The sequence below is a fragment of the Odocoileus virginianus genome, chromosome 15 (genome assembly GCF_023699985.2).
Source record: "Odocoileus virginianus isolate 20LAN1187 ecotype Illinois chromosome 15, Ovbor_1.2, whole genome shotgun sequence".
NCBI lineage: Eukaryota > Metazoa > Chordata > Mammalia > Artiodactyla > Cervidae > Odocoileus > Odocoileus virginianus.
The window spans coordinates 17,945,626-17,966,656 of record NC_069688.1 but is presented as its reverse complement, the minus strand read 5'-3'; the positions used below and the strand labels follow the sequence as shown (position 1 = coordinate 17,966,656).

At 44.0% G+C, this 21,031-nt stretch overlaps 1 protein-coding gene and 1 long non-coding RNA gene across 9 annotated transcripts in view; one reads left to right on the top strand and one right to left on the bottom strand.

Annotated features, from left to right (window-relative positions):
- Positions 1-1,556, bottom strand: part of SNTG1 (syntrophin gamma 1) — a 391,921-nt gene extending 390,365 nt beyond the window's left edge. For 5 of the 6 annotated variants that reach the window (XM_070477087.1, XM_070477085.1, XM_070477089.1 and 2 more), the window contains exons 1-2: positions 1,385-1,556; positions 271-1,045 (exon numbers count right to left, since the gene is read on the bottom strand). The gene's annotated coding sequence lies outside the window, so the exon portion shown is untranslated. The other variant, XM_070477086.1, reaches the window with a different exon arrangement.
- A 114-nt stretch (positions 1,557-1,670) lies between these two features.
- Positions 1,671-19,397, top strand: LOC110126461 (uncharacterized). 3 transcript variants are annotated; one of them, XR_011491441.1, is made up of 6 exons: positions 1,671-1,883; positions 2,867-3,004; positions 4,024-4,089; positions 5,266-5,336; positions 16,940-17,087; positions 18,946-19,397. It is a non-coding gene; the product is annotated as an uncharacterized lncRNA (long non-coding RNA). The 3 variants fall into 3 exon arrangements; XR_011491442.1 differs by lacking the exons at positions 16,940-17,087; positions 18,946-19,397 and adding an exon at positions 7,355-8,257; XR_011491443.1 differs by lacking the exons at positions 16,940-17,087; positions 18,946-19,397 and adding an exon at positions 5,915-7,333.
- The last annotated feature ends 1,634 nt before the right edge of the window (positions 19,398-21,031 follow it).

The following is a 21,031-nucleotide window of genomic DNA, read 5'->3' as shown; positions in this document are numbered from 1 at the left end:
GGCTTACATACACACACACACACACACACATATAATTTTTAATATTCTTGTCACATAAAGGACTTCAGATAAGTAAAACATCCAACTACTTTACTAGGCAAGATTTTCTCAAAGATCATTATGCAGGAACAACCATTTAAAAATCAAACTGTTTATCATCTTAATCCACAAGGAAAAAATAATACTATTTTAATCTTTCGGTTAAAATCTTGCGGGGGGGGGGGGTCACTTGAGTTACAAACAAACAGTAATAATAGTATTATCACTTACCGGCCGAGTAAAGGAATTAGAATCTTCCAGTTCCTCTAATGCCAGGTTGTGAGTAGGTCTAGAAGCTCCTCTCGCAAAGCTATTTCCAAAACAGGTGCAGTCCGCTCGGGAGCATCCTGTTTATTTGGAGCAGCGCGGGCCTCCTCTGAGCGCTCGGACCCCGTCTGCAGAGCCCATGGTTCTCAGAGGCCGGACAACTTCGGCCTCTCTGGGCTGCCGGTGCTCCTCCGGCCCCTGTCGACAATTATCCTGGAAGTTGCTGCCGAGTTTAATCTGTGGATCAGGTGAGCTTCTCTGAGCCCTGAGCGGGAGTCGCAGCAGGCAGGAAGATCCCTTTCGGTCTATCACGGCCGGCCAGGGGGGCGCCGGGGCATTGGAGACGAAGCCCCTTAGCTGCGCCGAGCTGGGAGCCGGGCTGCCCTCGGCGACGACGGCGGCAGCGAGGACCGTGGCGGCGCAGTGGGGTCCCGGCGGTGACCAGGTCCAAAGACGCTGTCCATCCCCGCCGGTGCTGAAGTGCGGGCCCGAACCCCAGGCCCGGCCCCGCGCGGCACTTTTCCCCACCGGCGAACGCGATCGGTTAACTGTTCTTCCAGGCTCGCCTCCCCCGGCGCTTCTTACGCGTCAGGGCTAACCGGCTTTCCAAGATAACGGTCTCATGCTTGTCCGGGGGCACCGCTTCCGGACAGCATCTGCCGTTGGAGGCAGAAATCCGTTGGAAATCAGTTGTGAGCCGCTCCTGACTTTTCAGTGGCCGCGAACGAGTTTCCTGATGCTAGAAATGAACGGGAGCGCACGCACACGCGCGCGCACACGCGCGCAAGAGAGAGGGAGGGGGAAGAGAGAATAAATATAGATTATGTACCGTGGAAAATCCAGCGCTTCTGTGGGTCCCTAATTACATAAGATGGAAAGGGCTATTTCGGAAGACTCCGCAATCTCCATCACCAATTGAGGCGGGGGGGATGGGGGCGCATTTGGATTCTAAGAAGCGCCTTGTGAAATTCCCAGGTTAGACACAGCACCGAGACCCTCCGAGCAGAAACGACAGGTTACTGTTCAATGAAAACAGTAAATAAAAAAAGAAAAAGAAAGAAAGAAAAGGCCCCGCTACCTTGTAAAGCGTTGCTGAACTGGCTGGAAATCCTTGCCGAGCCTCTGGGAGGGGGTCGGGCGGGACGCGGACGCGTGAGCGCGGGCTCCGAGCCGGAGAGGCAGCGGTGCGCGCCGAGCGCAGGCTCCTTCCCCGAGGCCGGGTTGGCGCGTGTCCGCAGCCCCGGGCCCTGCAGGGCAGCGGGGGAGGCGGTCTCTCAAGGACCAAACCGGGGACGATAAAGTCAGCGGGAAAGATCGGCCGTCCCCGCCCTTCTAATGCCTGAACGCAGCGCAGCCCGCCGGTCCCGGCTCGGTTCCGCTCTTTAGCCTGCTTCTGCTCGCTGCCCCCAGGCCTCTCCGGCCCCTAGTCCCCGCGGCGCGCAGACCCCACCTCTGCCCGCGGCACCGGCTCTCACAGCCGCCGACCCCCGCACCAAGGGGGGCGGCGCGGGGGCCCCCGGGACGGCCACCGAGGGCTCCGCCGCCCACATTCGGCACCTGGTGCTGACGCGCATGGGGTGAGGCGGGGGACCGAAATTTACTACGTTGGAACTGCTAGAGCTGATCAAAATTACAACCAAGGACCCATAGAAAAGAAGGAAAATGTAGCTGGGGGTGGGGGTCGTACCACGGCGCACCTCTCCAGGCACTGAGATTACGAGTGTCATTTTCCGCGCCCGGAGATTGTTGGAGACCTGGGAGGGAACTCAAGAGGGAAGGAACGGGTGTGGGATGAGGGCGCTGGAGATAAACGCGAATTTCCCGACGCGGGTCCCAGGCCCTCCTAGCGGCCGGGCATTCAGAGTCCTCGTGCCCGGATGCGGACAACAGAGGGAGTCGTGGGCTCACCGCGGTCCTCCACGCCAGCTGGGGTATCCGAGCCAAGGGACTGGGGCCGCGCGTCCAGAGGGCTCCCCCAGGACCTGGGGGTGGGGGACCGCGTGGGAGGCGGCAGGCAGCGGGCCTCCGGTTGGTTACCTCAAGGCTAAAGGAGACTGGACCGGGGATCACCTGGGATGGAAATCAGACAGGCTCGTTATTCATCCCGGGAAGTCCACGGTTTCCTTAGACTTTGAGCCACCTCTCCGCCGCCTGGGCTCCAGCGGGATCCCGCGGCGGGGGGGGGGGGGGGGGGGGGGGCGGGTGGGGCTGGAGGCGCGCGCAGGGGAGGCGGGTTGACAGGGGCTCTGGGGCGGGCCAGGGTCCGACTCACTACAGACCTCCAGCACCCGCTGAGCTGCTCTGGGAAACCTGCTCATTCGGTGGGAAGGGGCGCATCGCCCGCCCTCTATCAGGCCTTGACCAGGGGCACTGGTGACTGGGGCGCCGGTGGCAGGTGCGGGGGGAGCCCTCACACCGCGTCAGGTGAAGCCGGCTGGCCTCCACTAGACCCGCAAAGCTACTCAGAACGTTGTTACTTGGGGCGAATGTGGAAGCGTGTGTGGAAGTAGACGGATTGCTGGGGATCTTGGCAAATGAAGTTTCTCTTTTCCTTGGACAGATGTAGACACACACGTGTCTCTAGTGTCTGCAGAGACACTTCGTGTCATCCCCACTGACAAGCTTCACAAAGTGCGGGTTTTGTGAGAGGACAAACACACCGCTTCCAGGTTTGGGGAGCTCGGACTGTGCTCCCCAGGTGGGTGAGGCCGCTTTTCTCCCCAGAATTTAACCCGCTTGATGCGATTGATGGCGTCTGTTATCTTCTCCCGACAAGTAGAAACAAGGATCATCGCAGAAATTTAATACATAAGATAAAAGAACCGTATTTAAATGAGACGCAGGGCATAAAGATGTGACTAATTAAATCATATGCCGTTGATTATTCAGACCTGGAGAGAGAGATTCCCTTTGTGGGGTTGGTTGACGGGGACTCAAAGTCTCTCAGTCTTTTTCCCTCAGTCTGTCTCTGCCAGGAAGAGAAAAAAGAAACTGTTGATTAATTTGAACTGTCAGTCCCAGTAAGATCAGGTTAGTTTGATGTCTTTTTTTTTTTTTTTTTGGAAGGAGAAGGAATATTTACTCCAAATTTTCTTCATCAAGTTGTGTAACCAGTTATGGATATTAGCATGATGAAAATTAAATGCAGTCTAACATCTGATGCTCCAAATGAATATAAATAAAGTACACAAATCAGAAGACAGATAAACTCAGATGAACATGAACTATTTAAAGAAAAGTTCCTTAAGGTTCATTTTAAATGTTAAATTTTGTTATTATTTTTATAATATAAGCATAGTAAAATGTGAATGTAAATCATCAAAGCAATACAATCTGTGAAGCATAATTTTCACAAGAAAATTTTGTACCCTAATATGTTACTGTGAAACTGAAACTAGGTCCTTCAGTTTCACTGTTTACAAAACTAGAATACAATGGCCACCTACTCAGCCCACCCTTCACAGTGTAGGAATCTTAGAACACTGTATTAGTTTGTGAAACATTTTGGAAAGAGTTCTTTGGAAGAGGGAGTTTGAAATGCATATCAAAACCTCTATATGCTATGATATAAAGTAATAGTCGTTGTATATGAAACTCAGACACTGGCTGAGTTGAGCCATTTTGACTTCATAAAATGTCTGCTAACCTCACTGAATTACCATATGCAAATAATGTGTGTAAAACTTCATATATCCTAATATGTTTCTGTAAAAATAGGTTATGTTATCATCTGTGGATATCCCTTGGTCGCTATTTCTACACCTCAGTTTCGAGAATGGATAGGTAAGTTTAGGGTTTCTGTTTTTGGTTAATATATTTTTCTTGTTTGCTTCACTTTGTGTCTCCTGTTAGAAAGATAGGGTTACATGAATTCAATACTCACGTCTGAATCCTTCTCACTTCATGGTTTCAACATGCCCAGTATGATTTCAAGCTGCTTTTCTTTATTGTGTTCAAGTGCAACTAAATATTAATACTTAACCATTACCAAGTATTTCTGAATTGGAACAGTGATCCTATTTATTTACTTCTGTGGGTTTTCTAATGGAAGGTTGCTGAGTGTACATTGTTTTGCCCCTTTTCATTTAAGACCCCTCCCTCAAGACATACCTTTACTTAGCCAAGGTGTTCTAGGCTGCTGAGTCATCACCAGCTAAGTCTAGAGGACTTCCATTACAAACTGAAACTTTGATGGAACAATCAGATCAGACATACAAACATGGAGTCAGGTGGTCATGGAGGATCTGGGCTCAGACTTGGTCCTACCTCCACCAAGGACTTGAACTTTCTCTGAGCTGCGCCAGGTGTAAGGACACCACCAGATGTACTCAGAACAGCAACTGACAGCTGCAGCCTTATGGTCTCAAGGTGACCTCTGGCTGTGAAGCCTTTCAGACCCCAACCATCCTTGTTTGACAGACAGCCTACTCCCCGCCAGCCCCAATTATAACTCTTGAGAAAAAACTCATGAAACCAACAGTAACCTTGCAATTTTTTTTATTTTTCCTTTATAAGCCTCCCCCATTTTGAAGTCAGGGGAACACAATTCAAGTGCTTCATGAATCTGTGTCTCCTGGGCTTCAGTCCTAACAAATAAACACCTTTTATTTCAATTGGGTCTCCATTGCTCAGATCTTGGCTAACAGCTTCATATGCATTTCCCTCTGTGATAGTTGAGCTCAGCTGTCTCCAGCTACAGAAAAAAGGTGAATGTATTAAATAACTTCAGAATTCTACTCACCTCAGATTAATTGAAGTGCAAACATTCATTGGTTAGCTTAATGTGGTTTTTGTTTCAGTGTGGTGGGGGTGGGGGTGGGGGGGCTATGGAATGGGTGTCACAAGAGAGGTCAGAAAAACTCAGGAAATTAATTGGAACTGCCTGGGAGGGAGATTTCATTTTAGACAGTGTAGGTTGAGCACTGAGCTTTTTATTTTTTATTTTTCTTTTTAAAACAGGAAGTTCAGTCTGACTTGCTCCAGAAAGAATGCTACTTTCTGCTATGTGGATAAGATACTAGACTACGTGGGTAAGATACTAGACTGTTTTGAGTCTACTTCATTTCAAAATGGAAATAATGCAACCTACTTAGTAGCCTTGGTAGATAGCCTGTGGCTGGGGCTCCAGGTATGGTGCATGCCCCCTCCACCCCTTGGACAGACAGAAACAGTGCCTGGGAGGACTTTCTTGTTCATTCACATCAAGTAGGGGACACAGCTTTATTCAAAGTGCATCCATGTAAATAGAACTGTTACAAGGATGTAGAGATCCCAGGGCAGGTTTTCAGTGCTATGGAAATCACCCACAGGTTATCAAGTCCTCCATGGTAGCAAGTTCCTAACTGCTGACAAAAAATGAAACCATTTTAAAGGGCCTACTCCTGATTAAGCTTGTTTATAACAGCAAATATTTTTACACTGGCCAGTGATATACATTCTTTCTAATAAGCATGCATACATGGAGAGCAGCCCTGCCCTCTGGGCAGTGGAGGGGGGTGGGAGTGGGGGGGACTCGTGATGACCCAGGAGAAACTGACAAGGGCACCACTAATGGCATAACTGGGCTTCCCTGATGGCTGGAATGGTGAAAGATCTGCCTGCAATGCAGGAGATGCAGAAGACATGGGTTCAATCCCATGGGCCAGGAAGATCTAGAGAAGGAAATGGCGACTCACTCCAGTATTCCTGTCTGGGAAATCCAGGGGCAGAGGATCCTGGCTATATAGTCCATGGAGTTGCAGAGTTGAATGTGACTAAGCACCCACACACACTTGTGCTTTATACAAGTAATTTTCTTAAAAAAAAAAGTGTGTGTGTATGATGGTACTTGCCTGTGTCTATAAGTCTATATATGTAGATAAAAATAAATAAATGTGACATTGACATCTCTAGCTCGTGCCCAGTCATTTACAAAAAAATGTCTGAGAAATGTTATCTAGGGAGTCTCATTTACAACTTTTCTTCTTTCTCCTTTCCTTATACTGCCTTCTTTTGGGACCCATCTGATTAGACTCCTCTGTCAAGGTCACCAATGCTTGCTTTTTTTCCAATCCATCAGTCACCACTCTGCCTTCACTGTGTTAAGCTCTCTTACCAGACTCCAGACCATGCTTCCACCCATTTGGTGACTCCGTCCCCGAAACTCAATACCCCCAGCTGCTGTGAAGTTGTTCACACACGTGGCTCTTCTCCCTCGGTCTTCCCTGCTGGTACCTTCATGCTCAAACCCCTTCACTTTGGAAATTCACATGACTTAGTTCTTGGGTCTTGACTCTTCTGACTCTGCCATCTCTGCTTAAGTGATCTCATCCAGTTTCAAATGCCACCACTTTTAATATCATTTATATGTCATTGACTCTTAAATCCATCCACTGAGCTCCAATACAGAGATTCGAGTTGCATATTTGAGATCTCTGCTTGAATGCTTCTAGACATCTCAAATGTGAGCTGTCTGAATCAGCATGGAGTCACCGCCCCAGAAAAGCTGTTTCTCTGACCAGTCTTCATGGAGTAAATGCACCCTCCACCCCCACACTCAGTTAAAGCTCACAGTCAACGACCCTTGTCTCAGTGTTTGTCCTCCCTCCCCCACCATGTCCAAGCAATCAGCAAGGACTTTTGCTTTTGTGCCTAAAATATTTCCAATCCACCCCCTTCCTCTAAGATAACTTTTTTCTCTGGCTCAAGGTGCTATAATTTCTTATCTATCCAAAGGCCATAGTTCACTCATTGATCTCAGGGTGACCACTGTTCCCTGGGACTCCTCTGCATAGCAGCAGGAATGAATTTTTGATAACATGAATCCTTCCATGTCATGCCTATGCTCAGACCCTCCCAGGTTTCCCAGTGCCCTGGGGACAATACCTGGCTTTGGCAGCCTGACGTGGCTCTCATCAACCACTGTCTTCTCCCGGTCACCTTCATCCCAAGTCCTCGTATTGACCAAGCACAGTGCTGTGGGAAATACACCGCCCAACCTGAAATACAACTCACCCACCCACCCCCCTGCCCCAGATCTTGACAAGCCTGGCTCCTTCTTCTCCATCAGGTCTCTGCTCAGAGGACACATGATCAAAAAGGCCTCCATTGACCAGCCAGTTCAAGTTATCCCCATAGTCTCTTTGAACATCCATCAAGGTGTTTTAAGGTCTATAACAAGTACTGCTCTGGGAACATATTAGTGTTTTGGTTTTTTTTTTTTTTTTCATATTGATTCTCCTTTCCTGCTATAACCTGGACAGCAGGAAAGCAAAACCTTGGTGCCTTCTGAGTCCCCTCCGTGAAGAACAGTGTCCAGCACACAGCAGGTGTTCCGTAAACAGTAATTGATTAACAACGGAAACCCTGTGATAATTGCTAAGAGTACAAAATTAAACAAAATGATGTCTTTGTTCTTCAGAACTGCAAAATATTTGTTATTTACAGGAATAAGAGCTTTAACACTGTGGTTACATTTTTTTAATAACAATAGCTTTTTAAAAAATATGCTCATTTATTTTGAAGCTATCAAAAGTATATTTTCAAGGTTTAATAAGGATTTATTTTTAGAGAGATTTCACCTCATATGCTTCCATAATTAAAATCTTCAACTAATTAGCTATATGGATATTCATGTTTAAAATTACCAAAATTATTCATTGTCTGAAAAAACAAAAGTAAGGACATAGGCAGAGAGTTTATTTTCAACCTTCCCCTAATTCCCTTTGATCTGCATTTGTTATGCTTTCATTATTTTTGCTTCTGTACAAAGAATAGTTATGCAATTATTTTTATTTATAAATGCATCTACTATTATAACAACAAGTATAATGACTATGGAAAAACTGGGAGAGAACGAAGAAAACAGCCTGGCACATCCTTACCAATTACATCACAATTTTAATATATTTTCTCCTAAACATGTTTCAATGTATCATCTCAACCCCTATTAAAGTATCAGAGCTTACTTCCAATTGTTACTAATACTCAGTTTGTAAGATTTTAATATGTAATAAAATATGTAAGATTTTTATTGTGTTGTTGTGAGATCTTTATCCTCACTTTTAAAGGCTACATATTATGTGGAAGTAACATAATTGGTCATATCTTTATTTTAGGACATAGACTACATTTTCAGATTTTTATATTATTTATATGAAGAGTTTCGTAAATATACCTTCCCTATTATTTGCATGATTTTGTGGATGGTAGAGCCAAAGAAATATAAATACTGGTTTAAAGTAGTTGCTTGTTTTATGGTTCATAGTATATACCGTGTGTGTGTGTGTGTGTGTGTGTGTGTGTGTGTGTGAGAGAGAGAGAGAGAGAGAGAGAGAGAGAGAGAAAGAGAGAGTGAGAGACAGAGAATATAAGAGAGGAAGTCACCTGACCGCCCTGCCTCACTGGGGAGATTACTGACCGTGAACCTCATGGACGTGATTTAATAAATGCTGCTTTGCTCTTTTTCTCTCCAGGACCCACTGTACAAATGTGAGATGAAGCCTGATTTCAAGTCTTTGAGACTCTCTGTGGGCTTATATTTGTTTGCTTGCTTTTTCCACATCTTAATATGTATTATCACATCACACACCTCTTGTGATGGTAAATTTTCAACCATTCACGAGTATAACCATCTGTCTTGTCAAAGTCTACTCCCAGTCCCCCAAAATCGAGTTCTGTAAATGCTAGGACACACCAAAAAAAAAATGTCAAATCACCCCCAAAATGCCATTTGAGTGAGGTGAACACATTTCTAGCCATGCTTCTCTGGGTGATGAGCATGGAATGTCTTTGCAGTTCTCTCCCCAGTTCCTCCATGGAAAGTTCAGATCTCTTTTATTTTAAGTAAGATCATTCCAAACATAAACTCAGTCAGGTTTTCATAGCAGGCAGTTTAAAAGAAAAGACAAGTAAACAAAAAGTCTTTGTGTGTGTGTGTGTGTGTGTGTGTTTTGCTTTTCTAAAATACATACGTATTTTCCATAATGATTGGAACCAAACGCAATACCAAGGACAACATATAAAAATATAAGTTTGTGATGGATTCCCATAACTATGGATTGTATGTAACTATTGCTGTCTTTTCACACTGATTTGTTGCCTTGTCATAATCTCTTAAATAAAGAGACCAACCTCTGGCAGGTAAGCAACCTGAGTTACCTGAGTTCTAATCTGTCTACACAATAGACCACATGACGGTCTTCAGTTCAGAAACACACTCATGATAAGGCACATCCATGTATCTTTACCTAGCAATTGGATTGATCAAATTCACAGATTTAATCAATAGTCTCTCTGTATCCATACTTTGCAATGATACTCAGCAGTTTACCAAAAGAGTTGGGATCTATTTCTCCACCCCTTGGATCAGGGTCATTTCAGGATTTGCTGTTATCAATAACTCCAGAAGTGATGGTGTGTTCCTGCCAGATCTGGGTGTCTGGAGCCCTTGAACCCTTTGGTCCTCTTTTGAACTTTTTCCAACCAGGATAACAAAGACAAGCTTGGTTAGAGGGAAGGAAATGTTGTTTGGTAGAGCTGGGTCCTCTCAGCTAACACTGACCCAGCCCAGCCTTCCCCTACCACTGCAGAAACTTATGAATAAAGGCCAAACGTAGTTATCATCTTGGAATAAAGCTCATTTTAGAGTGTGTGTGTGTAATTTAAATAGTATAGTTCCTCTATAAAAACTATACATATAAACATACAGTATGTGAATACAGAGTCAGAGAAATATTTTCATGCCAAGTAAATGCATGTTCTGTAAATTTTTGTATCTCTATGTTTTTATTAACACTCTTAATTAGTTGGAAATTTTTTACTTCTTTTCCTCTGAGTACAGATTGTAATGTTCAAGAGGAGTCCTGATTTCTCAAAGTTGTACTCAGATTGCCAGCTGATGTTTATTTACCATCTGTAATATCTGGAAGTTTATACTTCAATTTTATTTTATTTTTTTCTTTCCTCCTTGACTTTTGCTCCCAGTCCCTTCTCCTCTTCTGCTTTTTCATAATTCTGTTGTGACTTTTTCCTTCTTCCTCTCCTCATCCTTCTCTTCTTTCTCTTTCTAATTTCTTTCTAATTTCTAATTTCTAATTTCTCTTCTATGCAGAAAAATACAGAAAAAAGCAAGACAGAGATTCCATAACCAGCAATGATGTATGCGTGCAAAACAAAATTTTTCTGTGCCTTCTGATGTTTTCCCAAATTGCGCTAAGAACATACTCTCCCATCTCAAGTTTCAAAGATGTTAATAATCAGGGTTTGTCTGTGTAAGGAAAGTACATGCTCCTGTCAAGTTGAGTCCAACTCTTGCGACCCCATGGACTGTAGCCCTCAAGGCTCCTCTGTCCATGGGATTTTCCACACAAGAATACTGCAGTGGGTTGCCATTTCCTTCTCCAGGAGATTTTCCTGACCCAGGGATCAAACCTGAGTGTCCTGCATTGGCAGGCGGATTCTTCACCACTGAGCCACCTGCGAAGACTCATATAAGCAGCACCCCTATCATATTTAAACAGCCCCAGGTTCTTGTGAGATTCTCATAGTCTAGAACGGCTCCCAGTGGTAGTCACTCATTGTGTCCCTTCATCTCCTTATTCAGCAGCCAGTTAGCAAATGATGCTGGGTGACAGCTCTCTGCAGACCGCTTGCCAGCACTTTTCTCTTTCTTTTTATTGGAGATGGTTGATTTCCAATGTTGTTAGTTTCTGCTGTAGAGTAAAGTGACTCAGTTCAGTTCAGTTCAGTCACTCAGTCATGTCCGACTCTGCAACTGCATGGACTGCAGCATGCCAAGCCCCCCTCCATCACCAACTCCCGGAGTTTACTCAAAATCATGTCCATTGAGTTGGTGATGCCATCCAGCCATCTCATCCTCTGTCGTCCCCTTCTCCTCCTGCCCTCAATCTTTCCCAGCATCAGGGTCTCTTCAAATGAGTCAGTTCTTCACATCAGGTGGCCAAAGTATTGGCATTTCAGCTTCAGGATCAGTCCTTCCAAAGAATATTCAGGACTGATATCCTTTAGGATGGACTGGTTGGATCTCCTGGCAGTCCAAGGGACTCTCAAGAGTCTTCTCCAACACCACAGTTCAAAAGAATCAATTCTTTGGCACTCAACTTTTCTTATAGTCCAACTCTCACATCCACACATGACTACTGGGAAAACCATAGCTTTGACTAGATGGATCTTTGTTGGCAAAGTAATGTCTCTGCTTTTTAATATGCTGTGTAGGTTGGTCATAACTTTTCTTCCAAGGAGGAAGTGTCTTTTAATTTCAAGGCTACAGTCACCAACTGCAGTGATTTTGGAGACCCTCCAAAAAAATAAAGTCTATCACTGTTTCCACTGTTTCCCCATCTGTTTGCCGTGAAGTGATGGAACCAGATGCCATGATTTCAGTTTTCTGAATGCTGAGTTTTAAGACAACTTTTTCGCTCTCCTCTTTCACTTTCATAAGAGGCTCTTTAGTTCTTCTTTGCTTTGTGCCATAAGGGTGGTGTCATCTGCATATCTGAGGTTATTGATATTTCTTCTGGCAATCTTGATTCCAGCTTGTGCTTCATCCAGCCCAAGATGCACTCTGCATATAAGTTAAATAAGAAGGGTTACAATATACAGCCTGGACATAACTCCTTTCCCAATTTGGAACCAGTCTATTGTTCATGTCCAGTTCTAACTGTTGCTTCTTGACCTGCATACAGATTTCTCAGGAGGCAGGTCAGGTGGTCTGGTATTCCCATCTCTTTCAGAATTTTCCACAGTTTATTCTTATCCACACAGTCAAAGTTTTTGGCATAGTCAATAAAGCAGAAATAGATGTTTTTCTGGAACTCTCTTGATTTTTAGATGATCCAACGGATATTGGCAATTTAATCTCTGGCTCCTCTGCCTTTTCTAAGTCCAGCTTGAACATCTGGAATTTCATGGTTCATGTATTGCTGAAGCCTGGCTTGGAGAATTTTGAGCATTACTTTGCTAGTGTGTGAGATGAGAGCAATTGTGCAGTAGTTTGAGCATTCTTTGCCATTGCCTTTCTTTGGGGCTTCTCTTGCTGAGTCTTCTCTGAAAGTGAATCAGTTATGCATATACATATATCCCCTTTTATTTAGATTATTTTCCCATACAGGTCATTATAGAGTATTGAGTATTTCCCTGTTCTATATAAAAATAGGTAACTAATAATGCTGGGCAGCTCTCTGAGTGTAGAATCAGCAGCAGTGGAGGAACGACCTGTCTGTAGTGACCACAGGGAGCGGGCCAACCCTGGGTTCCCAGTGAAGGACAGTGCAGGCCAGAGAGCATCACACTGCCCTGATACAACCCCCAACATTTTCCATCCATCCACAAAACATAGCCAGGAGGGTGTGAGTAGAAAGGAATTCAAGGAAAAATAAATGGATCAATGGCAAATACTCCAGTTACAGAAAGAAATTAAGGCTTTAGTAATGCTATATTTCATTATTAGGAGGTTTCCTTACAAATCAGGGATCCAGGGAATGAAATAACAGAGATAATCAAGTCCATGTTGCAAAGTGAGCTTCCCACCCCCTTCTCCTCTTGAAGAAGAATCGTGGCCTCACAGGCAGAAATTTTGTATAGTGTCCTAAACATTTACTATTTTGCCTCCATGCATTCTACTTAGAAAAAAGCAAATACTTTTCAAGAATTGGTAGAAAACCCTAGAATTCACGCACAGAGAAGAGAGACACTACATCTCATATCAATAATTACAGTTACTTTCCATCTAAAGCCTAGTTAGTACTACCCCAGTTTTGGAGACAAATATATGCTTACACACATATTTTATTTCTGAATTTTTATGCAACAAATAAGTAATGGTTTGGAATAGAAAAAATGGGCATGAGTGTCTGCTGTAGGCTGTCATGTTAAATTCAAAATCATTTAGAATGGAAGTCCCTTTGGATCAGAAGTGACATAGAAATATTCATGACGATGAATTTGTGTGTTTAAAAATTATAGTAACATAGTGATGGTAGAAAATGAACATTTTTATAAGAATTACTGTGATTCTTTCTTCCTTACCCACACCCACCTTTGGTTTAAAAGGCAAGTGTCTTCCATCCCCACTATGAGGAAGGGAAGTAGGTATTGGGATGGGGAGTTTCTCTGTGGAGCTGCTACATGTCTGGTGACAGCTTCTGTCCTGCCTCAGTTTTTCAAGGACGTCTGCACAGCAAATAGCCATGGAATGCACAGGGCCAGAGTGCCTTCTTCCAGGTGGAAGGAAGATATTTCCTGACCAGGATAATTAAGACAGTGTCTCCCTGAGGAAGCAGAAGTTGAGCGGGTGTGCTTGCAGCCGCTTTATGAACTAGGGATCGCATGCGTTCCTCCACTGTAACACAGACCTGCCCTATGTAAAGTGTGTGCAGCAGCCCCACCATCTGCAGCATCCCTGTGGGCGGAAGGACAAGAGAAATGGGTGTGAACCCGAGGCGCCTTCTGTTTACTGTGTCCTGGGTAAAAGGCCCCTGGTTTCTGGCTCTAGTCTTGAATCTTTGGCCAGCATCCTTCAAGCGCATAGGCTCACTTAGCTTCAGAGGGCAGACTCTCAGACCCTTCAAGTTCTTGACACCAGAGGACAGAGACAAGGCCTGCAGAAGCCCATGGTGGTGCTGGTGAAAAATCATGGTGCTAAATCAGGCAAAACGGTTCATCCAGATCCTTAACTGTTAATTTATTTGAACTCCAGGGAGGGGAGGAAACACAAACATCTAACATAACTCCTACTAGGAAAATAAATTTAGGATTTTAAACTTAATTTATGACTTTGCCCAAATTATTCATTTAAATTCAGAGGCAAATCAATTGGTGATACACTAATTTGCAGAATTTTCAACCATCTGACCTTAGCCAGTATGATTTTATCTGCAAAACCATTAAAAGCTTGGCTGAATTAATCATTACTGAACATTTTTTAAATGAAGCACAAATCTTCAAACATGAGGAAACTAAGGAGGACTAAAACAACCTGACTTCTGTGAATGGACTCGATGAATGGATATGGGGTTACAATATTGGCCACTAGATAGATAGATAAAATCAGTGCATTCTGTCTGTGCTGACTTTTAAAGGGGAGAAAGCACTAGGAAAGGGAGCAAGCTGGCAGAAGGGAGAGATGCAGTGTTGTTAATCGTCTCATATTTCTAGAAAAGGACTGTATCCAGCTACTGTAGAGAAAGAAAAACAAGCCTCCTCAACTTCCTTAGTTTCAGTGACTGGACCTGCTATTTAACTGGCAAAAGACAGATTCACAGCAAACAGGTTTATTCTACATGTTTGTGGGTGGCTCCACAGAAAAGGAGTAACCCCCCAAAGAAGCCCTTAGTTCTGGCAGCTGATACTCCCTCTTAACAAAGGACAATACATCATGGAGACTAGCCTGGAGGAGGAAGAGGTGTCTGGCATGGAGGGATGGTGAATCATGGGAGGAAAATCTTGAAGAAAGCTAATGGAAGATAAGAGTTATTTAGGGAGGTTTGCTTACAGGCTCAAGTCAGCGAGGTGTCCAGAGACAAATGGTGTCCTTGAATAAGAGTTATTCTGTTTTTCTGCTGTAGAGAAGGATCCCTTCACAAAGAGGAATTTATTCCCTGCTTTTAGGTAGAAGAAAGAGATGTGGGTCTGATCTCTGGGTCAGGAAGATCACTTGGAGAAAGGAAAAGGCCACCCACTCCAGTGTTCTTGCCTAGAAAATCCCATGGATGCGATTGAGCACAGGGGAGGGCGGGGCTCCTCCTGTCACTGCTGCTCACTTGCCCTCACCTCTCACAAATCGCCATGCCATCCCGGCGTGATTCAGGCTGGCGCAGTCTGGTCCCCTTTACTGCCAAGATGCAATGGGAAACCGTATCCTTTGTGAAAGCTCAGAATGTGCTTCTCAGGCTGACTCTGACAGCGGTCACCACAAAGTACCTGATTTCAGCATCAAGAGAACAGCTGGTCAAGTCTAATTATTTCCTTCCCTGAGGTTACACTTAACCTACCTTCCATTCTAATCAACGTTTACCTTTAATATGCAGACTGTCACGCGAATGTCAGTATGACTCCTAACTTGGTTAGCTTTCATTACGATGAACAAAGGCAGGTCTACACTAGAAGGGGCTCCGCATGTTACATGCTACACACAGATGTCAGGTGGGTCCTTGAAATGTTTGAACACAGGGGGTCCTATGAGCCATGTAAGTTGAATGGGAGTGTATACATGCATCTTTCAGATAAAAGTGTTCACAGGTCTAATTAGAGTCTGGCCACTATGCATGCATGAGTGCTCAGTCGTGTCCAATTCTGGGTGACCCCACTGACTGTAGCCCACCAGGCTCCTCTCCCATGGGATTCCCTAAACAAGAATCCTGGAGTGGGTTGCCATTTCCTTCTCCAGGGGATCTTTCCAACCCAGGAGTTGAACCCACATCTCTTGCATCTCCTGCACTGGCACTGTGCTACCTAAGAAACCCACTGAAGGTATTGATATCTGTGTTTCAGCTTAGGGGAAAAGGAAGCCTGTGTGCTAAAGACTGCCCATCGAACACCACCAGTTCCTTACTCAGAACACATGGGTCAGGCAACTATCCTAAGTGTAAGCAGGTAGGAAAATCATGTACATGGTCATTTCTTCTTCGTTTTCTTAGCTATTTTTAAACCAATAGCTTCTAGAAAAAAACAAATGGAAAGAGTCATTATGATCCCCCGGCACCAAAAGTCTTTGCTGAACGGCTTTCAGTAAATAGTAGGTTTTTGTCTTTCATGTTGTTTCCCTTGTTTGTAGAAACACCTCCACTTAGAAGGGCATTTCCCAGGTGATCTCCCAGGGGCGCTTACAAGGCTGAACAGTCCCAACTTGTTCTTTAGAAGTGCCTCCCATAGCTCAGGTCACGGCTCGTCACAGAAGCACCTAGCGACGCCAGCCGTGTAGGATGCTCCCATCACGGGGATTCTGTGTGGCCTTGATATGAGAACACAGATGCCATATGCTTACCTGAGCACAGTGCCTGCTAGAGAACAGAGTGCCACCCTGAAGGAGACACACACTCACATGCGCGCGCACACACACATGCACACACACACGCGCGCGCGCACACACACACTGCCATCAGAAACAAGCCACAGCAGGCTCGCAGGCTTCCAAGAGCTTAAGAGCACGTTGAGTTTGTCTCTGTGCTTCCTGCTGAGATCCAAGTTAATACAGTTTAAATTACTTAGAGAAGGAGATGCGGCTTCATCCACATTACAGACTTTTAATTATCTTTTAAGCAGCACGTCTTTTGGTACAAGGTACACTGTGAAGTAATTTAACTGACATTTAAATTCAATGACTTGTGAAAGCTTATTGCTTTTCAGATGCGTGTTTATTCTCTTTAGCATGTACTCAGTGCCTATGTTGGACCAACACACCTGAATTTATTCACCTTCGGAAGAAGCAGTCTTGCTTTCTGATGTTCAAGAATCATTTGTCAAGGCATAGGTTACCAGGAAGTGGCCACATTCTTATAAAGTTCCTTAATGTGAAGCATTTTCACATCACAGCTGCCTGGACACAGGAAGGCAATCATCATGATGTTGATGAATGGCTATTGTTATTATTGTAATAGTAATAATAGCTATGTCTGCTGCCCTTTCTAAATGCCAGGCACTCCTCTGAGTTCTATCATCCTCTCTTTACTGACACTAAAGCTGAGGTTCAGCTACTTGCCCAAGACTGCAACTAGCAAATGAAGAGCTATTCTCAAACTTGAGCAACTGAAGTTCCAAGTTCAGGCTTATCGCAGAGCTAAGAGGTAAATGTGATGACAGTTTCCTTCTTATAATCCCCCTCCTATTCAGCCCTCCATAGAATAACTTTTTCCCATGGATTTATACTGTATTTATGACAATGCTTAACTGTAAATTTTGACTTGCTCTACTTTTATTCTGAAGCTGGCTAGTTTATTTGACAAATATCTGAAATGCCACCATTGGACTGGAATTCTATTGTATAATAAATTTATGTCAATCACATGTACACAGGGTGTTCCTTGTGGCTCAGCTGGTAAAGAATCTACCTGCAGTGTGGGAGACCTGGGTTCGATCCCTAGGTTGGGAAGAAACCCTGGAGAAGGGAAAGGCTATCCACTCCAATATTCTGGCCTGGAGAATTCCATGGCTATATAGTCCATGGGGTTGCAAAGAGTCGGACACAACTCAGCAACTTTCACTCACACATATATAGGGCAGTTGAAAAACACTAATTTTTTGGTAAGATTATAAATCTGAAATTGCTAAAATCATTAATCAATCATACAATCATACAATCTGCACATAAACCATTTTCTTTCTGTATCTACATATCTTCAGATAATTGAATGAGATTATTTGAGCACATATTAGATATGAAAGTGTTAGTTGCTCAGCAGCATCCAAGTTTTGCAACCCCACAGACTGTGTAGCTCACCAGGCTCCTCTGTCCATGGGATTGTCCAGGCAAGAATACTTCAGTGGGTCACCATTCCCTTCTCCAAGGGATCTTCCCGACCCAGCGTCGGAACCCAGGTCTCCTGAATTGCAGGCAGACTCTTTACTGTCTGAATCACAAGCTAAATTTAATTCAAACGTACATATTTAAATGGCCCTACCTCTGTCAAAGTGCCCTCCCTCTTGATTTAAGGAACCCCTGCCTCTCCCCAGGAGTGGTCTCCCTCCCAGGAGCTGGAAACTGACAGTAGTTCACATAGTGACAGAGGTCTGTATTCAAGGACAGAAAGCACTCACACCCTGGAGACGGCAACAAGGTGTCTGTGCTGCCCCTGTTGCTGCGGTTGCAGGGCCCCAGGGAGCTGACGGCTCTGGTTTATTCTCCTTTACAACGTCTACAGCTAAACATGGCTCCTTGCACCCTGACAAGTCAGATGCCCAGGACCTCAGCCTTTCCCTTGAGAACTGTGAGCCAACCAAGCCCAGGGTGACTTCTAGCACCAAGGTTGTCTGGCAGGGGTCCCTGCCCTCCACATTGTGTGGTCTACCTGAGCCCTCTGCTGTGAGATGCGGCCCCAGTCACACCCTTCCTCCCCGGGCTACTGTCTATGATGTCCTGCAATACCAGACATGGTCACTAGAGCCACATGTGGCTTTGTTCTGATACTGGGAAGTGGGAACAGCTTCAGGCTTGTTGTCTAAGGTGTGTGCTGGCATCAGCTCCCTCCAGCTTAGCCGTCTCAAATCATTTTCTCTTTATTCCAAGTTCATGTACATTTAGACCCTACTTTCAGACCCAGGTTTAACCTTCAACCCTCCCAGAAAGCTTAGCAAAGCAAGGATGAGGACACTCAGCATCTTGCTCTTTCCTGGAGGATAAACTTGCCAATGGGATGCAATCTGAACCTCTGTAGACTAAAAATTAGTCACAACCTGAAAGCAGAGAATTATTTATTTGGTGGGAAGGTTTATTTAGTGGGACTCTGAGCCCAGGAGACAGCATCTCAATAGCCCTGAGAATACTGCTCCAAGGAGGCAGGAGGTGGAGTCAGACTATATACAAGTTTGCAACAAAGGTAGCAAGCAGTCTGAACATCAAAGATCAAATACCAAGTTAAGGAATTTCACATTCTATGTATGGAATATGCAAGCTCACTGAATTCATTCCTTTCATGTGCACTTCAGCTATCTGGGGCCAATCCTGTTTCCTTGTTCACCTTGAGGAGTGACAGATGGCAGCCTCGAATTTCCCCAGCTCCTTAGCAGTCACCATGGAGGAGGTGGCAGAATTCTCTGGATCAGTTTGGGGAGCACTCATTCACATTTGTGGGCCAGGAATCGCTGATGGCTGTGATATTTCTTGTTTATCAATATGGCAGGAGATATTTTCATTTCACACCTCCAATCATCTTTCAGGCCTTCACAAGATCATTCTGGATCTAATTTCAATTTCCACAACGTATCAGAATTGACTGTGACTTTGACAGAAACAGCACAATCATTATGTGAAGGGTCCCTCTAGGTCATAATTTGCAGAAAAGTTAAAGGTGATTTTTCGCTATATTAAAATCTGATGTGTTGAATGATAACAATGTTCCACCTGCATTTTAATGATTGTATCATTTTCATATAAATAAAGATTTTCATAGGCAACACATCCTTTGCTGTGGTCACCTGCTGTGAGGCCCATAATAAAAATTGAAGTCTCAATTATGCTGCAACTGTTATTCTTATAATGCTCTAAAGTGGAAAATTCACACCCTGAAAAAGAATATTTTGTCAAGATTTCTCTGCTGTGCCTATCAACATAAGGTTGGATGACAGCCACTGCCCTGCCTGCATGATGTTATTTGTAACTGGGGGGTAGAAATTACAAGCAAAAGCTGCACAAAGTGGGGAAATCAATGATGATATAAAAATTTGTTTCAAAAAACATGGATATGCATTTCTCACACATCAAGTCAGGGAAGACTTTGGGGTTTTGGAGCAGCTCCTTAGAAAGCAGATTGCATGCTCAGGGCACTTAAAAGCTCAGGGCAAAGAGAGAGTAAATGAAGTATATGTTGATATTTTTCAGAAAACTAGAAATTTACACCAGGGCGGTGTAAAGACCAGTGTTGATTTTTTTTTTTTTTTTTTTTGCTTTTATACTAGACATACTTAAAAAGATGAAATGGATGCAAAAACTAATTTCAAAAGCCATAAAGAGTAGGTGTGCCAGCATGTAAATTGCCAAAAACATTGCAAGCTTTGGTATTCTAGAATATCATTTCCCTTCAAAAAAATTTCTGTGGGTAAACAGATCAGCAGAACATACCGAGGGCCAATGAAAGTGCCTTATTAGGTTTTAGTCATCTCATTCTTGGGGTTATTGCTTAAATTTTACATCCAATATATATAATAATATACATTTCTCTTAAAACAGTGTTTATATGAATTACATTTCATGCTATATATTAGCTGGCTGTGTTTAAATTACTATCATATTTCTGCATACATACTCTCAGAGAAAAAAGCCTGCCAATAAATCTGATCCTTATGGAAGCAATGTGGAAGGGGAGTGGGTAAAACCATTCATCTAGCGATGCCCACGTCTCTTACATCTCCTGCCTTGGCATCTTTACCACTAGTGCCACCTGGGAAGCCTTTGAAAAACCCTGGGGTGACAGTAAGACATGCTACTCAGATTGTTTGGGGTCATAACTTTCAAAATCATAACTACCAGGTGTTTATTTTAGATGTGGATACATACAGCTGTTCCAATGAATTTAATTTCATTCCAGCTATTGAAATGACTCAACAGAGGACCTTTCCAAGGTTTATCCTCTTTCCAGGAAGCCGAGTGGAACAGAGATGGTCCTGATCACACCCAGGTCTGGAATCTGTACAGTGACCGTCAGAGTCCAGAGTCCTCTCAGGACAGCAGTGTGGGAGGGAAGTGCTGGAATTGTCCCCATCTCCTGCTGGGTCTGGGGAAATACATGGGTCACCTTTGAACTCAGAGTGTTGGTTGGTGCTCTGTTGATTTCTGTTCTTTGAGATATGCTTGCAGGAACATTTCAGGATTAGACAACGCTGGGCTGAGCAACATACTGGAAATATTGAAATGTGTAAATGATACCCTTAGGGATTCTTTGGAAATTATTACAGAAGTGTTTTTAAATGATTTGGAATATATTTAATTAAGTGCATTAAAAACATATTAGACCATAAGAGTAACTAATGTTTGGATAGAAATTTACAATTTTGTGTGGTCAGGCTCCTTAACTTT